The sequence below is a fragment of the Pseudopodoces humilis genome, chromosome 1, assembly GCF_049639895.1.
Source record: "Pseudopodoces humilis isolate 2021_Gansu_Grassland_sample_001 chromosome 1, ASM4963989v1, whole genome shotgun sequence".
Taxonomy (NCBI): Eukaryota; Metazoa; Chordata; class Aves; order Passeriformes; family Paridae; genus Pseudopodoces; species Pseudopodoces humilis.
The window spans coordinates 59,593,542-59,614,257 of record NC_142200.1 but is presented as its reverse complement, the minus strand read 5'-3'; positions in this window follow the sequence as shown (position 1 = coordinate 59,614,257).

The following is a 20,716-nucleotide window of genomic DNA, read 5'->3' as shown; positions in this document are numbered from 1 at the left end:
TAGCTTCCTCCCATGTCTTAGCACAGACACATCTGAACTGGAAGCAAGGGTAATCTTAATAAATGGTGTTAAACTTCATATTTTTCATTGAACTGGAGGGGACGGAAGCAAAGAGCAGAAAGCTAAGACACCTGTTGCCTCCTTCAAAAGAAACTATATAATATTAATTGCAGGCTGGCATAACAAAAACCCTTATAATGCCTCAAAGGCATTGGGTCAATGTGTTAGCAATTTGGTTCATATACTCAGTGGAAAATAAAGAGAAAAGAACTTCAAGGTATGCTTGGTCCCTCCAAACTTAAACCTTCAGCTGTATAGTTGATGAATAGTTTTATGTTGGAAATTCCTTTATAGTTATAGGAAGAGCAAAAAAACCAACACCACTCCAGATCTAATATCGAAAAGTAACAGGGAGTGAACAAAAGAATGATTTGGGGATATTCCCCAGAAAGGAAGGAGTTATGGCTCTGTAACCAAAGGGCTATTTTTTCTTCCCTGCTTTCTCAAGACAAAACTTTGTGTTTAGTGTCTTTAAAGACATCTTTGCTTTTCAGGTGATGTCTGCTTCACTCACTGAGCGCAGAAGTGTTAGGAAGGACAGCATCTGGGGAGAAACAAAGCCAGAAGCATTTATTGGAAGGCACTAACTATATCAGAAGGAGTACTTCAGATGCTGATTTAATTGAAATCAGGAATGTAGCTAGAGAAAAGAAACATTGCCAGCATACCCTGGAGAGCAGTGCTGAAATATGTGCTACATTGACCACTGACAATCCATAGAGAGCTGGCAGGTCACACTGTGCTGGCTCTTCTCCTTGTTTCCAGCTGCTAAATTACATTAAAGTCAGCTTAAAATTCATTAAACGCCTTCCTATTATTACTTTTCCACATAAGCAGTTGTTATAGCTGCTGAAGAGACATTGTGTGATGGTGACAGTGAAGAGAGAGGCCTGAGTAAATATGAATGGGAAAGGAGAGGTGATTTTGACCAGGAAAACGCTTGGGACCCTTCAGAATTTAACTGCTCTTCAAAAGATGAAAGCGGCTACACAGTAGATTGTGAATTCAGATGTTTAAATGCTCCAGAGATACGTTAATACTGATTGTGGAGGTCACGTTTTGTTTGGCAGTTTTGCATAAATCCTGAACCAGTCAGAATCATCACACTCTGAGACTGTCATTGCAATGATGCTGACCCAGTGTCACTGATAATTACAGGTAATTTCAAGTGCTGTCGTTAATTTGCCTTTTTCAATCTCTCAGCAAAGCCTTACAGGCTTTGTCCTGTATATAATAGTATTGAAGGTAATAAGATTTCTTCCATCAGGGATTTAAGGAATTGGATTTTACTCAGAGTTTTTTAAAGGCTTAGCACTATTTCTGGCAGGTTTTGAAAGAAGTAGCTTTTAGAAGTATTCACCAATTTCAGTGGGAAGTTTTTTTCCACAGCAGGAGAGAGAGGAGAGAAACTCAGGTGTTACCAGAAATACAGTTCTCAGTTCAGAAGGGAAGCTCCTTTACAGGTGGAAGTGGAGGAGAGAGCAGAGATCCTTGCCTCCTTGCCCATGTAAACCTTTTTGCTTATGTGATTTTTTTTTTTTTTATAAAAGATCAAAACCAAAAAGATACCTTGCTTGAATTCTGGCCTTTAATGGCATGACACATGCAACAAAGAAGAATCAAGTGGCATGCAGTAAGTGCAGCTTCACCAACAGGACAGAAATGACAGGCCAAGCCCAGTATTAAATGGTATTTTGAAGTCAAACATCAGGCACACTGCTGTCCATTCATTAGCTACATCATCTGATGTACATGAGAAAAACATATAAAAAAGCCTTCAACAACACCTTCTACTCTGACTGAAAGAACCCATCCATTTTTGTGGGAGAGCAAAGCATCTCCTGGAGGAAAAAATTCTTTTTAAATCTAAAAGAGAAGATATAAACCCTTTTTTATGACTCATATGACTTAGAGCTGTAAAGACTTTTTAAAATAGTATTTTGCAGTTTCTGCAGGGAAGACTTTCAGAATAGCACCACTAAAAATAGAATCGGTGCCTTTAAAGATTTACTGTCCATGACCAGAAATCTTGAAAAAAGTAGAATATTAAATAATATAGGTCCTAACAGAAAGCCATGCTTCTGCATACAACTGGAATCTGCATAGGAGATGCAGAGGTCCATCCACTGGACACAACTGCTGCATGCCATGCAGTTCCTCTTCATACGCAATTCTCATTGGTATCACACTTGACCCAGTCTATACAAGGATGCTGCCAGCACACAGCAGTCATGTGTACTGTTACCTTATTCTGATCTTCACTAAATATTTGGAGCTGAATTTGGCTTGTCTGACAACTCAGGTGCAGCAGAAGATATGAAAGTTCTCATGACTGTGGGCTTCCTGTGAGTTGGGACTATAGTAGGAGCAGCCAAATCAGCTACTGAAAATGCAGAGAAGAACAACACAAGACTGATGAGGATCTTCTGAACCTAAGGGTCTTTCAGGGAACTCAGTTAATCCTGCAGCTTTCTTCAGTGGAATGTCTGCCTCTGTGGAGAGAAGTGCTGCAGAGCCACCAGCTCTCTTTGGGAGAACTCATTTCATGTTCCAAAGTGGAGTTGTTCTGCCCCCGCATGGCAGGTCACTGGCAGAGCACGGAGCCAGACCTCCGCTGCACACTGACAAACCATCATCTCATGGCAAAGCATGCCAAAGATTCTATGCCACATGGAAGGGACCCATGTTAGTGTTCAGAGCATCGTGTTCTGTTACAATTGCACATGCCAGAAAATTGTAGAAGCAAGGCAGCTGAAAGGAGCCTATAAAGAATTAATGGCTGACATAAATACCAACCTCCAAACAAAGAATGGTCAGAAGGGAAGATGCAAGAGAAGTTTAATCTGTGACTTATTACAGGCTTTGTGACAGGTTCTCATTTGGAGCACTGATTTTAAAATATCAGGAATTAAAGACGAGTTTTAGACAGGATGCAAACTTGGCTTCTGGAAGCAGAGGCCATATCTGTATATAAAATTCAACTGCAAGGGAGATCCTAATGATGTTAACTACTCCACAGAAGCAAAGAATGAAATACAGAGACAGAAGCAGAAGGATGGAGTTAAAATTTTCTGTAGAGGAATCCAGATAGCCTTGTAGGGGAAGCAAAAACTATCTCAGTAGAGAGAATTCATTCACAGAGCATAGAAAGTTCAGTTCTCATGGTGAAACATTCCCATGAGACAAGACAGTCCATCCCATTATCCCCCAGGACAGCTTAGGCAACACCAGTAGTCACTGAGAGCTAAACAGGGTCTTGGCTGCATTCAGCTGACTCCTCTGAGAGTGGGAAGAAGATCGTGACTGTTTCCTGACTACATTCAAACAAATGTATAGAGCTTTTATGTGGGCAGGGGCATCTGGTTTTCGTACCATATGCCACTCCTTTTGGAATATAAGTATATAGCTGAGTAAATGCAAGGGGTTGTTTATATGATGAGCATGAAACAGTCTGAAATGACACCAGAAGCCACTAGTAATAAATAAATTCTGCTTTTCATCACAGACCTCCAGATTCTCTTGGTAAACTTCTCACTGATACGCTTGACCTTAAGTGAGATGGCCCTTGGACATGGATGGAGGAAAACACCGTAACTTTTTAAGTAGTACTTGATACTTCCAAACATCCAAAATGTGACAAATGAAACAGAAAAACAAAACCAAAGTAAAGCACACAAAACCTCACAAAATTCTACCACATCCCAGTTGACATTCTTTCCCTGCAGTGCTTTCCATCAAAGATGTAATACTCATTCAGTGGCAAGGTGGCCTCTTGCTATTCAATGTAAGGAAGCTGTGATCAAGTGACTAAATACTATTTTTCATAAAAACCTGAAAAAATAAACATTGTAAGTGGTGTAGAAGTGCAGAATTTAAGAGGGTGCCACAGGCTTCATTAACCAGTGCTATGGATCCTTTCTGCCTTGAAGAGCTTTCCATCCAAACCCTTCTTACAGACAGCACAGTAGGGAACAGCACAGGTTATTAGTATGCAAAAGAAGAAAGAAGAAAGAATTTCTTTCTTCTGTAGGTCTGTGGTGACTGGCTTTATTAATTGTAGGCTGGGAGAAAAGATAGTCAAAATATAAACTACAGAAAACAAAGGGAAAGCATCTGCCAAAAAGACATTACGTGTCTCAGACTGAAAACTCTGCGCATCAGTGTGTATATACATGTGTATATATTACTTGCTAATTATTTGTTGGTTTCAGTGCATTTCTCACTAATCTTACTCCTATGAAATGACAGAATTGTTAAAAAAATTAATGTTTTCCTGGAAGAAGTTTGAAGAAAGATCTTAAGGTATATTAGTTCTTACCCGTTGTTAAAGAGTACAATTGGTGGCAAATAATACTGGTGGTACAGGGAGAAGTCATACACACAACTGGCACGATTCATTTTCTTGACAAGAAATCTTTGAAGAGTGTCGTCCAGCAGAGAAAGACTGAAATAGTGCCAAGCATGATACATAAAGCCAGGACATAGTGCAACTGTGCAGCGAAAGTGATACAAGGATCTGTTTCTAGCCAGGGAAAACATTTGTGATTAACCAGTAGCTGGTGGACATTTGCCATTCCAAGCCATAAAAACAACCTTCAATCAGACTTAATTTAGAGTTTCCGCAGAGAAATGTTAATATTGATGCCAAATGGATTTAGGAAACACACACCTGATGTATCAGGTATACACATATGTATACATATACATATGCATATATGTATTTTTTTGAATACGCTTCCATCTATTTAGGAGCACAAATGCAGAGCCACTAATATATAGTTATGTGATTAGACATGGACGTAGTTAAGTGGTGGTTTTATATTTGCATCTGTAACTATAGATAAAATTTTGGCACATTATAAAAACACTGATATATATATATATATATTAGAGGTTTCTTTCTATATCTAGAAGAAATAGGACGTACGTACATGAGATAAAGCTGTACGTAAATATCTGGCAGCCTGGCACACTGAGTAGGCCTGCACTCTCACTGAAGGCTGGGGCTGAATTAATGTTAGTTTCCTTTCAACCATGACAGCGAAGGAGGAGGGAGGTCTGGAAAGCACCATCTGTTTTTCCAGATTGCTGTTAATCTGCCAATAATTCATATTGGATATAAAGAATTAATGCTATGGGAGAACATTAAAAAATATACAAAGCTTTCCTCTTCAGCATATGGAGTAAAGACCAGCAAAGAAGAGGCATCAGGTTGTCTTTCTGGCCCAGGAGGGTAGAAAACCCTCTGAAATTTGTCTCTTATGTTAAAGAGAATGAAAACACAGACAGATGTGGAAGAGGAAGGGAATGTTAGTCTGATAATCAAAGAAAGAAACCTAGCATTCATCAAAAGAAGGCTTTACGAAAAAAAAATTAAGATTGGCCAAGCAACACCAAAAAAACAGGGCCCTAGCCCAGGCAATGCAGAGGAACAAATGATATCCTGGCCGTGGGGAACATTCAGACAGTGCTTTGAGAGCCTGTGATGGCTTCTCTGAGAACACACATTGTGAGCAAAAGGTCACACAAAGGGAGCCTGAAGCCAATTGGAAAGGGTGGCAAGGTGGCATCAGCAAGAGAGCAAAACATGGAGGGGATACATCTGAGATGGGACAGTAATCCAGTAACAGCTGATTGTGGATTTTACATTGACCAGAAAAGGTTGACATATGGTCTGCTGGGAAATCTGCCAGCAAAACTACTGCTATTTCTGGAGGTTTTTAATATAATTTTCAACCTTTTCCAAGGAGTGATGGTTACTACAAGGAGTGATCTCTACTTTTTATGGCACCTCTGCCGATGTTGAGCAGGAGTAAACTATGTACAGGTGACAATTCACTGAAATAGAACTGTTCTTTCCCATTTCTGCTGCACCTGAGAAAGTAAACTGTGCATTGACAAGCAGTAAGCCTTCCCATAAAAGCATGAGCGCTGCTTCTTGCACATCTTTGGCCCAGGCCAAATGACATGCCGATGTCTAGTAACACTTCAAGAGCTAATGCAGGTCAACAGCCTCTCTGCTCCTGTGGCCTTCACACAAGCATACATTGCATCTTTGGAGCAACTTGCAAGTTCCAGTGCTTGAATCTAACCAACACAAACAAGTCTAAAGGCTTTTCCGCAGGCAAACATAGTTTTCTGGATCCATCCTTCTATTCCTCCCTATGCGTGGTGGCAGAGGGTCTTTACAGAGGTGAATAAACACCATTTCAAAGCTAATGCCTTTGCATTCCTACAAATATCCTCAGTGTCCTGTGCAGCATGAAATTGTCTTACAACAACATTTAATTTTCACACCAGAAGGGAAAGGACTTATCTACACTGACACTAGGAAAAGAAAATCACCCACCTCTCTGAGGACAGAAAGCTGCTGCAGCAACATAAGTGATCTGGCAGCTCTTGCATAAACAGGAAGAGAAGAATTCCACAAATTTGATGACATGTGGTCTTTATTTTCAGAGTTGTTTGATTGACGAGTGACTGTGAAGGGGTGGTGTATACAGGGAGCTCTGCTGATGGGCCCTGTGATCCAAAGCTGGAAGGAGCTCTAGACTGATATCACTGCTACCTGATGACAATTTTCTGGCTCTGGGGGCTATTTCTTCTGTCAGACATGCTGAATGCCATATCTCCTTCATTTCATATGTCTTTTTTTCTTAGGCTTTTTTTCCCCCAATGAGTTTTCTTACAGTATAAAACGTGTGAATGGGTATGGGTTGTACTCTTAAATCATGAATGTGGTGTCTCAGTTTCACTCAAATTTTTACAATCCTCACTTTAGACCCAGGAAAATCTACCAGTAAAAAAATTGTTTTATGCTCCGCTCTGGTAGGCTTAAACTGCAGGTTGAGAACTTCTAGAAAGGTCAACCTTTGTAAAAAAGACTATAAAAGTGGCAGGGGCCAGAGCCTAATGCCACACCTTCGGACCCTCCATCAGTAAAAGCATGGACTAATGCTTTCCAGAAGCAGGACAAGGTTAGTAAACAACAAAATTTTTGAACCAATTAACACAGCTGGAAAAAAACAAAACAGGTAAGTTTTGGTACACACAAGAACTTTAGGGAATTCTTTACCATAAAATGGTCATGGTTTAAAGCTTTAGCATTCTAGATACTGACCTTTATTTCCACTGATGCACAATGAATTTTAAGGGAAAAAAGTCAGTACGTCATGTTCAGTTTACCCATGAAATGCAAAGCACAGATTCCAGAAATTAAAATTCTGGTTATATGAAATACACTTATATTCCATCTATCCAAAGTATATGTTGTTTAACTTAGTCATTTGTTTTATGAAAAGAAAATGAAAGACATAATTTCTATAGCTGCTTAATGTTTTATTCCTGGCTGGGTATTTGGACTAGGAAAACAACAGCTTTCCTTTTGGCTGTTAGTGCTTAATTATTCAATGTTAACAGCCAAGAAGTAAGCTGTTAGCCCTCCTCCTCTTCTTCACAGCTTTTCTTTCCCTCGTGGGTCTAAATCTGTCCTTCACACATATGAAGAGCAGTTTGAATTGTAGGGATTGCATTTTGGCCTCACAGAAAACAGCCTATGGCTTACAATAGTTTCTCTTAATATCTGTGTGGCTTGTCCTCCAATCTTTTAAAACAACACAGTAGCAGCAGTAATTTCAGCAGCAGTAATTTCCTCTGTCTTTGATGCTCTCCTTTAAATACCATCACACATTCCTTCACAGACCTGCTCCCAAGCTAAGCTCTCTTGGTACAATTTCTGAAATGTGATGACTATTTTACCTAAATCACTGTACACAGTGCTAGACAAAATAATAAGCTCTAAATCAAATGGGTTTCCTTCTTCTTCCTTAGAAGCCTCAACGGCAGAAGACTTCACAAGACCTAACCAGATTGACTCTAGAAGCACTTAAAGGTTATCTTTAAAGACAGCAAATATTGCTATCAGAGGATGATGACTGCTTGAAACAGCCCCAAATATCTCGTAAATTAAACCACATATTCAGTGTACTTGGGTCAAGTACATGAAGGCTAAATCCAGTAGTGTCATCCAGAGGAGTGTGTAAGCTGTGTTCTCCTAAAGACTCAAAAAAGTCATACAGCTTGCCTCTCAAGGATGAGGGCTTCTCAGACATAAAAACACTCCTTCCTTGAGTACAGCTTTCACCTTTACCCTCTTCTGAAAAAATAAATCTCTGGAAATGGATTCATTTGCTCCAGCTAGGCATAGCAAAAGGTGGGCATGTACCCCTTCATGACAGGCCACCCCAAGATACTTTCGCTACATCAGTCAGGGATACACAGTTCATGACTCTTCCCTAACCTTTGCTACCAAATAATTGCATTATTATATTATAGACATTGTTATTATTGTTATTATAGACTGCTTGATTTCCCATCAGTTGGATAAACATGAAAAGTTAAGGGCAAAGGGAACACCCCCTTTATACAAAGCCATGATCTTACTGTGAGTCCAGCTGAAGTCTAATGAAAGAATTACCTATCCAGTTACAATGACACTAATGCTTCACAGTTCAAATTATATTACATAAAACTGTATATACAAAAACATTTTAGCATCACAGAATCATTAAGGTTGGAGAAGACCTTAAAGATCATCTCATCCAATCATCACCCCAAAACGACAGCTTCAAGAGCCACATGCAGATGCTTCTTGAACACTTCCTTCCTACCAGCAATCCTATCACCTCCCTGGACAATTTATTCCAGTGCTTAACCACACCTTCAGTGACAGGTTTGTTTCTAATATCTAACCTGAACCTCCCCTAGCACAATTTAAGGCCCTTTCAACTGATCCTTGCTATTGAAACATGACAGAACAGATCAACCCCCACCTCATTACAACCTACTTCCAGGAAGCTATAGAAAGTGATGAGGTCCTCCCTGATCCTCCTCCTCCTCCTCTTCAGGCTAAACAACAACAGTTCCCTCAGCTGACCCTCATAAGACTTGTGTTCCAGACCCTTCATCAGTTTTGTTGCCCTTGTCTGGACACCCAGAGCACCTCAATCTCCTTTTTGAAGGGAAGAGTCCAAAACTGAACACAGGATTTGAGATGCAGCCTCAACAGTGCTGAGTAGAGCAGGATAATCACTTCCTTTGTCTTGTTGGCCACACTATTTCTGATACAAGCCAGGATGCCATCAGCCTTCTTGTCCACCTGGGCACATGCTGGATCATGCTCAGTTGCTGACAAACAGCATCTCCAAGTCCCTTCCTGTTGTCATGGGGTGACTTTACCTTTAAGGTGGTTTTGAGAGCTAAGGAAGTTGAAGCTGCTGGTGACTGATGGGAGTCTTTTCTCTTGACCAATTATCAGTCATTTCTAAAAACTGACAGCAGTTTTAACCATTGAAAAGTGAGATCAACCTGTGAACACCACCTTAAGACCTAAGCCTGAGAATTTCTTGGTCTCTTTGTTTCCTGGCTGTGAAAGGTAACAGAGCCCCAGGCCTCCCGTTCCCCTGCCCAGGCCATGCGGCCCGGGCGGGGGCTGGGCTGGGCCCAGCGGCTCCCGGCCGGGAGATGGGGCCTGCGGGGCTTGCTCCGGGCTCTGGCCGGGCCAGGCCGGTCCCTGCCTCGGCTGCAGTTTTTTTGCTGTGACTGAATTCACCAGAGACTGCCGAATAAAGAAAGGAAAAAAAAGCTCTTGACCTGCGGCGGGCTGAGACAGTGACCACACTCTCCAGAGCAGCCATGAAGAATCGTCTATTGCAGACAACTCCAGCTGCTGCTCCAGCAGAGGTCACAGAACTATCTACAAAGCCTGGGCAAGATTTTAACTTTTTTATTACCTAGATGAGACTTGCAGATTAATCCTTTTATCCAGAGAGAGAAAAAGAAAGTAATCAACATGTAAAGAGACTTCATAAGCTATCAGAGACAGTAAAGAAAAGAAGCTTCAGAAAAGGTAGAGAATAAGGAGATGCTTTATAAGCTGAAATATTTTTCTGTTAAAGTTATGGAGATGGACAATAGGGTCTTGAAAAAAAACTCCTTTAATTCATGACAGAGTATATAGGGAGGAATGGAGTGTTCAAAGTTTGGATTTTGAGCAAAAGGTGGAGTAATTGTGATACAGTGAGGTGCTGGAACAGAGTGAGATAAAGTAATAGTTGAAGATTTGAGGCCTTGAGAGCCAATGAGAAAACTGTTTCCAGGGAGGCTCACAGAGACAGATGAAGAGAACTTTTGCCTTTGAATAACTCATCCTTAAAAATGACATCCCTAGACTCATTGACCCATACACACCTCAGAGTGATGTGAAATGGGAGGAGTGAACTGATGACAGGATTTCTGGGCAGCTGGCATCAGAAAAATAGAAAGCTATAACAGAAATAGCTTTCTTGTGGAAAACTCCATAGATTAGCAGAAGAAGACTTCTGTTTCTCTACAAAGGCTGAAGAAAAGACTCTAGCAGTAAATGGGACTGTTTTAAACACCAAAGTTCCAAAGTTTTTTTGTCTCTATGTTGTCATGTGAACAAAGGAATGGTGGGTAGTAGGGGATAAAAAGAGTTTTCTGGAAGTTTATCCTGGTGTTCTTATTCTTGTAGTTTTGTTAATAAACTTTCTTTATTCCTTTTTAAGTTTTAAGCCTGTTTTGCTCTTGCTCTAATCCATATCTCACAGCAAAAAAATAAGTAAGTCTTCTAATAATTTTTTAGTTACTGCTTTAAAATCACAACACCTGTAGAGCAGCTTTCTAGCCACTTTGCTCCCAGCCTGGAGCACTACCTGGGGTTGTTACATTCTCACTGTTGAACCTCATGGAGTTGTCTTCAGCCTGTCTTCAGCATTAATCCAGCCTGTCCTGTCCAGGTCCATCTGCAGCTCCTTCCTACCCTTCAGCAGATCAGCTCCCACCTAACTTGGTAATGTCTCCGAATATACTGAGGTGCACTCAATCCCCTCATCCAGGTTATTAATAAAGATATTAAGCAGGACTGGTCCCAATACTGAGCCCTGAAGAACATCACTTGTGATCAGCCACCAGCTGGATGCAATTCCATTTACCACAATTCTCTGGGCCTGCATCCAGGTAGTTTTACCTAGCAAAAGCTTCACCAATACAGGCAACGAGCAGCCAGTTTTTCCAGGAGAATGCTGCGGGAGATGGTGTCAAATACTGTACTGAAGTCTAGATAGATAAGCCTTTCCCCCATCTACTAAGTGTGACACTTTGTCATAGGAGATCAGGTTGGTCAAGCAGGAACTGCCTTTTGATCTCCTAAACAGGCCAAAGTCTGCCTGTTGGAAGTCCAAGGTGGCAGTTCTGCTGGGACCACTCCTAACTTCACCCAGAGTTGAAAACTCTATCACTTTGTGGTCACTATGCCCAGGAAATACCAACCCATTTTTTTGGTGGTGTGCTTTCCTTTCCATTGCATTCTGGGTCTTAACAAAGACAGCTTCAGAGCAGGGGGAGAGGAACAGTGAGTTCCTAGTGTTTAAATCTTTTGCCAGTATGATGCTGATGGTTTCTTCCTTCTCTACTTGGAATCTGCTTGGAATCCTCTTTACATGATTTCTAGCACCTTCTGCACCTTACTCTTTCCTCACTCTTTCCCAGCTCTATGTTACACATGTGCACTGTTATATATGGTGTGTTCTAAATATGTCAGATACTTAGCATTAGTTCTTTTGTTATCCTTAACTGGTTTTACCCATTTCTAAAGATTATCTTTCTTCAATTGCTTGCAAGGGACCTCTGCTGAGCTGTTCAGAGCCCTGGGGCCTCTGGTATCATCCTGTCCCTGTAACCCATAAGGTGCTTTATTCCAGGATCAGTCATACACAGTTCATTCTACAGAGAATAAATGCTTGTTATTAATATCTTCTAGTTACAAAAAATATGTAAGATTAGGTGTTATACCCTAATACAGGTAAATAAGCTAAAATAAATTTATCAGTAGCCCAAGACAAGTCCATACAAAGCCAAACAGGTTCAGAAGTCTTCACTATTAACTTGAGACAAAGCCTGTGGCCTCTTACAATAAATGGAAACACCTTATCTACTTGGCTACAAGGCTACAGCTGTTCTTTGAACCCTGGCCATTTGATGGAGATCTGAATGTATATAACAGAAGAGTCTCCAGTAAAATTCTGAGCTTGGAAAAACCTCCCAAGAATTCATGTCTTCAAATCAAGTGAACCTCTGGGAAGTGACACGGACTGTGATGCAAATGCTCTCTTCACGATCAAATATCCAATTCAGACTAGATTAGAAGGGACTAGACTTCATTACTCATCAGTCAGTCTCCATGACAAATGTCTGAATTACAAATTTGCCATCATACAGGAAACAAACACACATTTTTATTCATTGCAAAAGAAGAGCAAAACTGAAGGCTTCATGACTGTGAAAAGCACTTTTAACACTCTCTTTGGTCCAAATGAAAGCTTACTTCTCACCAGAAGGAAGTGATTGTACTCCAGATAGGTGCTCACTGCTCTTTCTCTAGCTCAAAATATGGAAATAAACAGTAGATGTGAGTCTTCAGGACAGCAAATACAATCCTCAGTCTCTGCTTGCATATCAAAACATAAATGCAGATTTAAACTGAAGCTCAATGTCTCTGACCTCTCTAGTTCCATTTCAATGGAACACTTTGAAAAGTGTGTTACTTTGAAAAAAGCGGTTACTACTGATTTTGTAATGAAAGAAAAAGACACCTACGAAATTTACATAATTCTTAGTTCAGCCTTTACTCTTGCATCGTTTTTTTCCTTTGAGGCTCTCCTATTTCAAGAGAGAAGTCACTACCAGACATGGAGTCTCACACTTCATGAAGAGGCTATTTGACCTTTACACCTATTACCTTCCGAAAATATGAGATGGGAATTTCATGCTAACATGCTTCTGCTATTTTCAGGCAGCTTCAACACCATCATTCTCATTTACCTCTAAGCAGAGTCATTACAGAATTTGATGAAGAAAATTCCTGCTGAGAGAGGTGTTAATCAGGTGCCACTGAGCTAAGCCCTTCACAGACAGAATGCAATCCTAGACCACCACAGACTAACTTCCGAGATCTGCTCTGGGTAGTTTGGTAAACATTCTCATGTTCTGAGTCTACAATGCACAGAAAAGAGGAGGCCGAACTTTCCAGGGCTTTGTCTTTCATTTGCAACCTCTCAGCAACATTGACTTGAGTGACTCATCTCAAAATAAAGGGAAAGGGAAAAAAACAGTAATTACACCTGCAGAGTTTTTCAAAAATCACAATTTCCCCAAACAAGTTAAGATTTCCTGTCTATCCTATGTAGTGTAAGTATTGCAAAAGAAAAGACACTTGCCTACAGATACAAAACAGATTGGAAAAACTCTGCTTTTGTGATTGAAGAATGTCTTCACCTCTTAAATACTAGAAGTTATTGATTTCCCCAGCAGATGGAGTAGCATGTACAGTTTTGATGATTCCTGCAGACTTATTTATGGGACTTACTTATTTGCAATGCATACTATGTTTTTACCTAAAATCATGGAACTCTACTTCAGTCTATCAAAAAATCAAGCTCCAAAGACTGAATAATATAACTGATAAAACTAAGAATCTTCTTTCTTTCCATAACTCTCTAAGACCTTTGAAAATCTGATGTAACTTTATTGAGGTTCTGCTTTATCTTCAGCTTTTTGCATCATCTGCTGTGCAGCAGAGCAGCAGAAACACAACAAGTTTCAGAGGATGCAGACATTCATCTATGTGTCAAAAAGGCTCCACAAGAATCATATGGTCATAGGATAATTCAGCTTGGAAGAGACCTTGAAAGGTCATCAAGTGCAACCCTCTGTTACCTACACTGCAAAGGCAGGTCATTCATGAGATCAGACCAGGCTTCCCAGGGCTTTATCCATCAGATCTTGAAAACATCCAATGGAGAAAGAAGCCTGCACAACTTCTAGGGGCAACCTTGGCTCAATCATCCTCGTGGTGAAAACCTATCTCCTTATATCCAATAGATCTCGTTTTGACTTAACCCCATTGTTTCTTGTCTTCCTGCCATGAACTGCCATGAAAAGACTACCTTCAACTTCTTCATGGCCTCTGTGTAGCTCTAGGAAGGATGTTATTAAGCCCCAATTTATCACTGTCTTTTCTATCATTGAGAGTGATCAATAGGGTGAGAGGTGGACACAGCCAATCTCTGCTGTAAACTGACACATTGTGCCACTATCCTCCTATATTTCCTCATGCTCACAGCTCATGCACAGGCTAACTCAGATGGACTTTATATTTTTATGCCAAGCACAGCATTACACAGAGGAATATCTATAACTTAAGGACCCCAGAAATCCTGAATTCCAGCCTGACCTGTGTCACTGAATTGCTATAATAATAAAGGTTAAATTCTTTAATTTCTACACTGCTTCCATGCAAGGACAGCATACATCTCATAGAAAATATATACATTCAAGGTTCAGCCCAACTCAGCAAGTCTGGCCTGAGACAAACACTATTATTTATTCATTAAGGTGACAAAAGAATACACCCCCTAATGCACAGAGATCAGTTTTAGAAGCAGATGTGATAAGGTGGGATCGACTCAATGCTTTCATATCAGGTTTTTTTTTTTCCTGGAAAAGGCAGGATGATGCTAGATAACCTCAGCAGAAATCCAAGCAGTGCTTTCTGGCAAGGGACAAAAGTGGGCACATACACAAAGAAATTGTGAGTGTCACTGATGCAGCGCGGAAATGAAAGCACAAGCAAAGCAGTGGCATTGCTTTCATCTAAACAGCTTTATCTCACACACAGCAACAAAGAACATGACCTATGATTACTGCCTCTCTCAGCAAGCTGAAGGAAACTGCCTGTGCAAGACCAATCAAGACCAAGTCAGTTCTTCAGTGAACTACATCCAAACTTGAGCTACATAGAATCACAGAGTTCCAGAATGGCTGGTATTGGAAGGGACCTTAAAGAACATCTAGTTCAAACCACCTCACCATTGACACATGAATGATGTCCTCCTTCAAAGCAGCAACTGCTACTTTATCAGGAGGTTATCAGGAGGTGAGAACAAGTGTTATGATGAGGGGTTAGTCTGGCCAAAACTTGAAGGCAGAAAACTGTGAGGATAATGAAATTATGGTGGTATAGCTTGTTACTAATAGCTAGTAAGCAGCAGTGATTCTTGGTGTTATAGGGGTTTTATCCAACAGCATCAAGTGAGGGTGAGAAGGGAAATGTAGGATGGGAAGCTCTGTATGAAAGCTCTTCTTTCACAGAAGGTACTGGAAATATTTAGCATGGGCGTGCTAATTAGGCATTGCAGTTACACTTTCAAATCTGGGACCTGATGGTGTTAAATGCACAGTGAAAAAATGAGACTTTGTATGCGAAAGTACGGCTTTGACTCCATACATTTGCTGGTTTACAACAGCACAATGGATTTACACTGGAATGCCAGAACCCATGGTGACATCACTCTCCCACGTTAATCTGCCTTTGCAGGTTTTTCACAGTTGGGTACTTCACAAAGACACTTAGAGTAAGACAGGATGCTGTGTTTGGAATGCATGCCAGTTTTTATGACAAAGTTTCCTGTAATCTGATCCATGAATTATCAGTAGCAGTATTGTTGCCAACTTCAGCATTATCTGAAAGCCACTGTTTTACTGTAGATGGTGGAGGAACAGGGTCCGGAGCATGAATACAATTGTCTCACAGAACTTTGTAGAAAACATGGTGATTAGATGGCTTTTAAAGATATCTTTTCATTACCTGATGGTCGTGCATTGTAGGGGTAAGGCACAGACTGACTTCCACCAACACCATCTTCCTGAAGTAAGGCATATTTACATTGCCTGTGAATCAGTTACAGATTTTACTAAATCTGGCACGACTACACCTACAATTTCACTGCCAAGAGGTGTCTTTTTATACAGGGAGGTAGCTAACTGCTACGTATCCCAGTGTACCTTCTCAGACAAGGCATGGGAAGTTCATATATCTTAAATTAAGGAGTTTGATCAATCTGTAAGATGCTTTAACATTGTGTTGCCTGCAAGAGCAGGGAAAGAGAACTTTGAGACATTGGTATTATTTTCTCTCACTCAGCTTTGACATCTACATGGCAAAGATAAGCTAGTTGTAAACATTCAAACATCTGCACCCAAACTCCCTGAAGAACAGCCATGCTTCAGCCACTACCCAGGACCTGGCTGGTCAGCACTGACAATTACCTGGGATTATATGAAGACAATTCTTCCTCAACACTTTTAGCCTCTTGTCAACTTGAAAATGAGGTGAAAACCATGCAGCCTTGAGACTCTGGACAGACAAATGTTCCAGGAGAAAGAACTAGGACTCTCATCCTTCTCAACAAACAATGAACCTGCCAGAGGCTCTTAGGCCAGAGAGCAGACAAGAGGGATAGGAAACAGGATCACTGGTAAAGGTACCTAAAAATCTGTGCAGAGACAAGGAGAAGAGAAGCTGCCCACCAAATGGAGCATTTGGACACACAGCTATCACACAGGTATGCAGTGACTTTAACTCATTTTAGCAAAATATCTTAACAATCGTTTTTTATTGGCAAAGAAGTGCCTTGAAGAATTGTTACAGTTACATTCCTAGAGCCCCTTTTCCTTTCAGAGAAAGGGGAGAATGAATACAGGGTAAGTATATACTTGGAAGTTTTCTTCCTTCTTCTGGATTCACTAGGAATGCTAAGAGGAAATTCAGAAAAACATGCTTTTCAACTGAAATCATACCAGAAATTAACTTTTATGTGTTGCTCTGGCCACCTAGTGCATGTTGTAGGCATCTTCTAGTGCAGTCTGTGTGAGATCTACATGTAACAGAAATGGTGTAGGCTATTGAGAAGTTAGAACTTTATATAAATCAGTTTATGAGCCAGCAGATAGATCTGAATGCACAGGTGGTGAGTGAGAAATGAATAAGCAGAAGGCCTGGGAACAGTGCCTAGTGAATTTTGGGAAGGCACTCTCAAGCACGTCTGAGTTTTCACTTGCATCCTCCATGCATGAGGCTAGAGCCTGTCCTTATGTGAAATCCAGTATCTCGGTGCCAGGATTACGCTCAAGCCCAGACATATCAGGTTTTTTGAGGATGGCCATAAACAGGGACAGCAGCTTAAAGTAATCCTGCAGTGATGCAAACTCACTGCCGTGCTGCTGGCAGGAAGGCAATTGGTCTCATTACCTGCATCTTCAGCAAGTTTATGAGGACACCAAATTTCACAAAGGGGTAGCTGGTGGAGAAGAGCCCTGCAATCTCAGGGACCTTAGCAGTGTGGAAAAACGAGCCAGAAAAAACCTTCTGAAGTTCAAGACAGACAAATGTTAAGTCCTGGATCTTGGATGGAGCAACTCCATGCAGTGAGACATGGCCTGACTCTCCAGAGATCAACTCTGCACAGAATGTCCCAGTGGCCACACTTGACATGAACCAGTAGCACACCCTTGCAGTGACGAAGGCTAACCATGGAGCAAGATGCACAACAGACATATCACTGAAGCACTGGTAAAGATACTCCCTTATTACTCATTTGGAAAACTGACTTCTGTGCCCCCAGTGCAAAACAAATGCTAACAAACTGGACAATCTATGAGAGGGATATTTAGATGGTTGGAGGCTGGTGCATATGACACACAGGACAGACAACCAGGTTTGTTTAGCTCAAGAGGCTGAGGGTACAACACAAGCTACTGTTCCCAGCTAAGGTTAGAAAGCAGATGGAGCTAGACTCCTCCCAGCAATGCATGGCAAAAGGACAAGAGGCAATCACTTCAAGGTCCAACAAAGGAATTCTAGTTGGATATAACAAACAGTATCTTCACCAGAGAGTGGTTAAGCACAGAGACAGGTACCCAGAGAAACCCTTTCCTTGGAGATTCTCAAAATGCAATTGCAGAAGGCCCTCAGCAAGTAATCAGTAATCAAGGCCCTGACCGAGCCTTGATGATTACTCTGCTCTGAGCAGGGATCTGGATCAAAGACATCCAGAAGTTCTCACCAAAGTACATTTTACTATGACCTGTACCCATATTTCCAGTACTATTTCACGCTGTTGTGGCTATCTAGTGTTAAGAGCTGATTTCAATGTGAAGTTCCATTTAATGGAAAAATGTTGGCACTTGCAATTACTTTTCATCGTAGTTTCAATCAAACAAAAAAAAAATATTTTTTTTTTTAAATTGCTTTGAGATTAAAGGAAGTTAAGAGTGCTAATTTTTAGAAGATATTTAGTATTACACTTAATTAATTTTATTCATCGATTACTTTTTAAAATAAAGGAAGGAATATGGAAACAAAAATGGAACAAAATTAGAAAGCGGTTTACCAAACCCCACAACTGCATCAAGTTCAGATTCACACAGAATTACCACAGTTTGGTCCTTTACAAGTTTCTGTGCAGTTGTATCATGCAGTTATGTTCTCTCCCTCACTCTCAGGAGTTATGTCTCCCTGAGGTGAGGAACATATATGTCCTTCTTCAGTGATTACAACAAATGCCACACTCCAACTGCATGGCGCTTTTATGTTAGTCGGGAGTTCACATTACTTACCAGCCAATCTTGGAATTTAAGGCAACATTGCTTTAGGTTCTTTTCATATTACCTTACCAGAAAAACAGCCAAGACAGTAGCTAATAAACTGGAAGGTATCACAGAATAGTATTTGAAAACAAAGCAATGTTGGGAATGCAGCCCCTCTGAAACCGGAGCATACTAACCACAAATTATTTTCTGATTTTGGAAGCACTTCACTCAGATGATGTCTAATCTCTGCAGCACTTGTAAGCATATTTTCTATCTCTCTGTAGTATCTGAGAAGAAAACAGGTCAGTATATTTACTCAGTGATAAATGCATGAACTAAAAAAAAAAAAATCACACTAAACTAGCTGGAATTTCACTTTTTTCACTTTTTAAGACAAGCTGCTCTTTCAAGGAAGCAGTGCTTGGGAAGTTTTGCTTAGTTCTATTTTATGAAATAATAGTGTAACTTCAAAGAATATGTCAATCTTGGTTTGGTCAAAAAGTCACAGATACTGTTCCAAAAGGCACCGTGTGAAAAATCCTTCAAAATAAAAAACAAGGATAATTATTTGCAACCTGCTGCCACATGTGTGATAGCGGTATCAAATCTGTGGTGATACACATCTGAACTTGACTTTTTGACTTAAGTAAAATGGGTCTGTCCTGTTTATTATTGTTACTGCCTGACATATCTCTGCATAAGAGCATTATCCTACTACATGGCACAGTTCACGATCTCTGGAGGTCTCCAGAGAAAAAGCGGTAACTAGGGCACAGAAGGAAGATAAGTTAACAATACATGTCAGGGATGAGATATACTCAGTAACTTCACACCTGTTCTTACTTAGCCTGCCTTTCAGCAACTTCTGAAATCATAGCAGAAATCACCAATGTTGTGAAAGTTTCCCCTCAATAAAAAAAAATCCAGCGCCCTGCCTCAGAGATCTGAAGCTGAGAATCATTACTATTCTTAGTGTATTATTACCAATGCCAAGTTTAGAAAAGTCTTCTATGAAACACATTTATATAAACAGTTAATATGAAGATGTAAATGTAGCCTTATTACCAAAGCAGGAAGTATATAACAAGTTAGACTTTGAAGTAATTTCTTTCTGCAGAAAAAAAAGAAACAAAACCAAAAACCACTGGAAAGAGCATGTGTGTGCACATGTGCGTGAGCTGTGCAGTAGAACTAACCTCGAAACAGATGGAAAAAGGCAATTCTGAAACACTGAAACTAATGAAGCCCATGTACCTACAGATCAATAGCTCATGGGTGATCAACTTCAGTGTGCAAATACATGCAAGAGCAAAGGCTAAAGTTTTCCTATCATAAAGGCATTAAAGAAGCCTCTTTCCCCCTTTTCTTCCCAGGTAATGAGTTAAAAGTGCAAGGCTTTTGCACAGCAGGAGCTTTGACCATCTCCCTCTTCTATCAGTTACCTATTCCTTCCAACCCTCAAGAACACTGTCTTTTAGCTTCTGTCACTGTTAAATTAGACTGAGCCTGCTCTCATACTCAGATTTATAGCTGGGGGGGAAGGAAAACCGTAAGACGCAAATGAACTCGTGCAAAAGAACCATCTCCTTATAAAACCCCTTCTTCAGCTGAGGGATAATGGAGTCTGAGGTTGCAAATACTTTAAGTCAAGGATAAAAGGTTCTAGTACTTTATCATCTCTTCTGTGGAAATACAAGTTCTTCCAGATATCTTGAACCCTTAATGTTAAGGAGGCAAAGTAAAGGTCTTTAAGTACTTAAGAGCCTTCTGCAGCTCCTAAGATATTTACAAGAGTCAGCTCAGTCAAGCTTGTATTTCAATCACGTACAATTAGGCATAAAAATCCAAAGTCTTACATAGTCACCTGATACAAAGCTTTTCAAATCACTGTCCTTCCTTGTTTTCTACTTATTACTGAAAGACTAGTTTTCTGTATCGCAGATTAGCTACTGTTTATCAGTATAATTTATTCACCCAGGCCAAACAGAATTTCACACTCACTATTAGCCAAAAATCCAGTAAGCCTTTGCAACCTACATTTCTTTACCTCTCTGGAGCTGAAGTTTGATAAACATCAGTTGCAAGACAACTCGTGTACATGAAACACTAAGAATATAAGCATGAATATCCAACAGATTCATGCTAATAA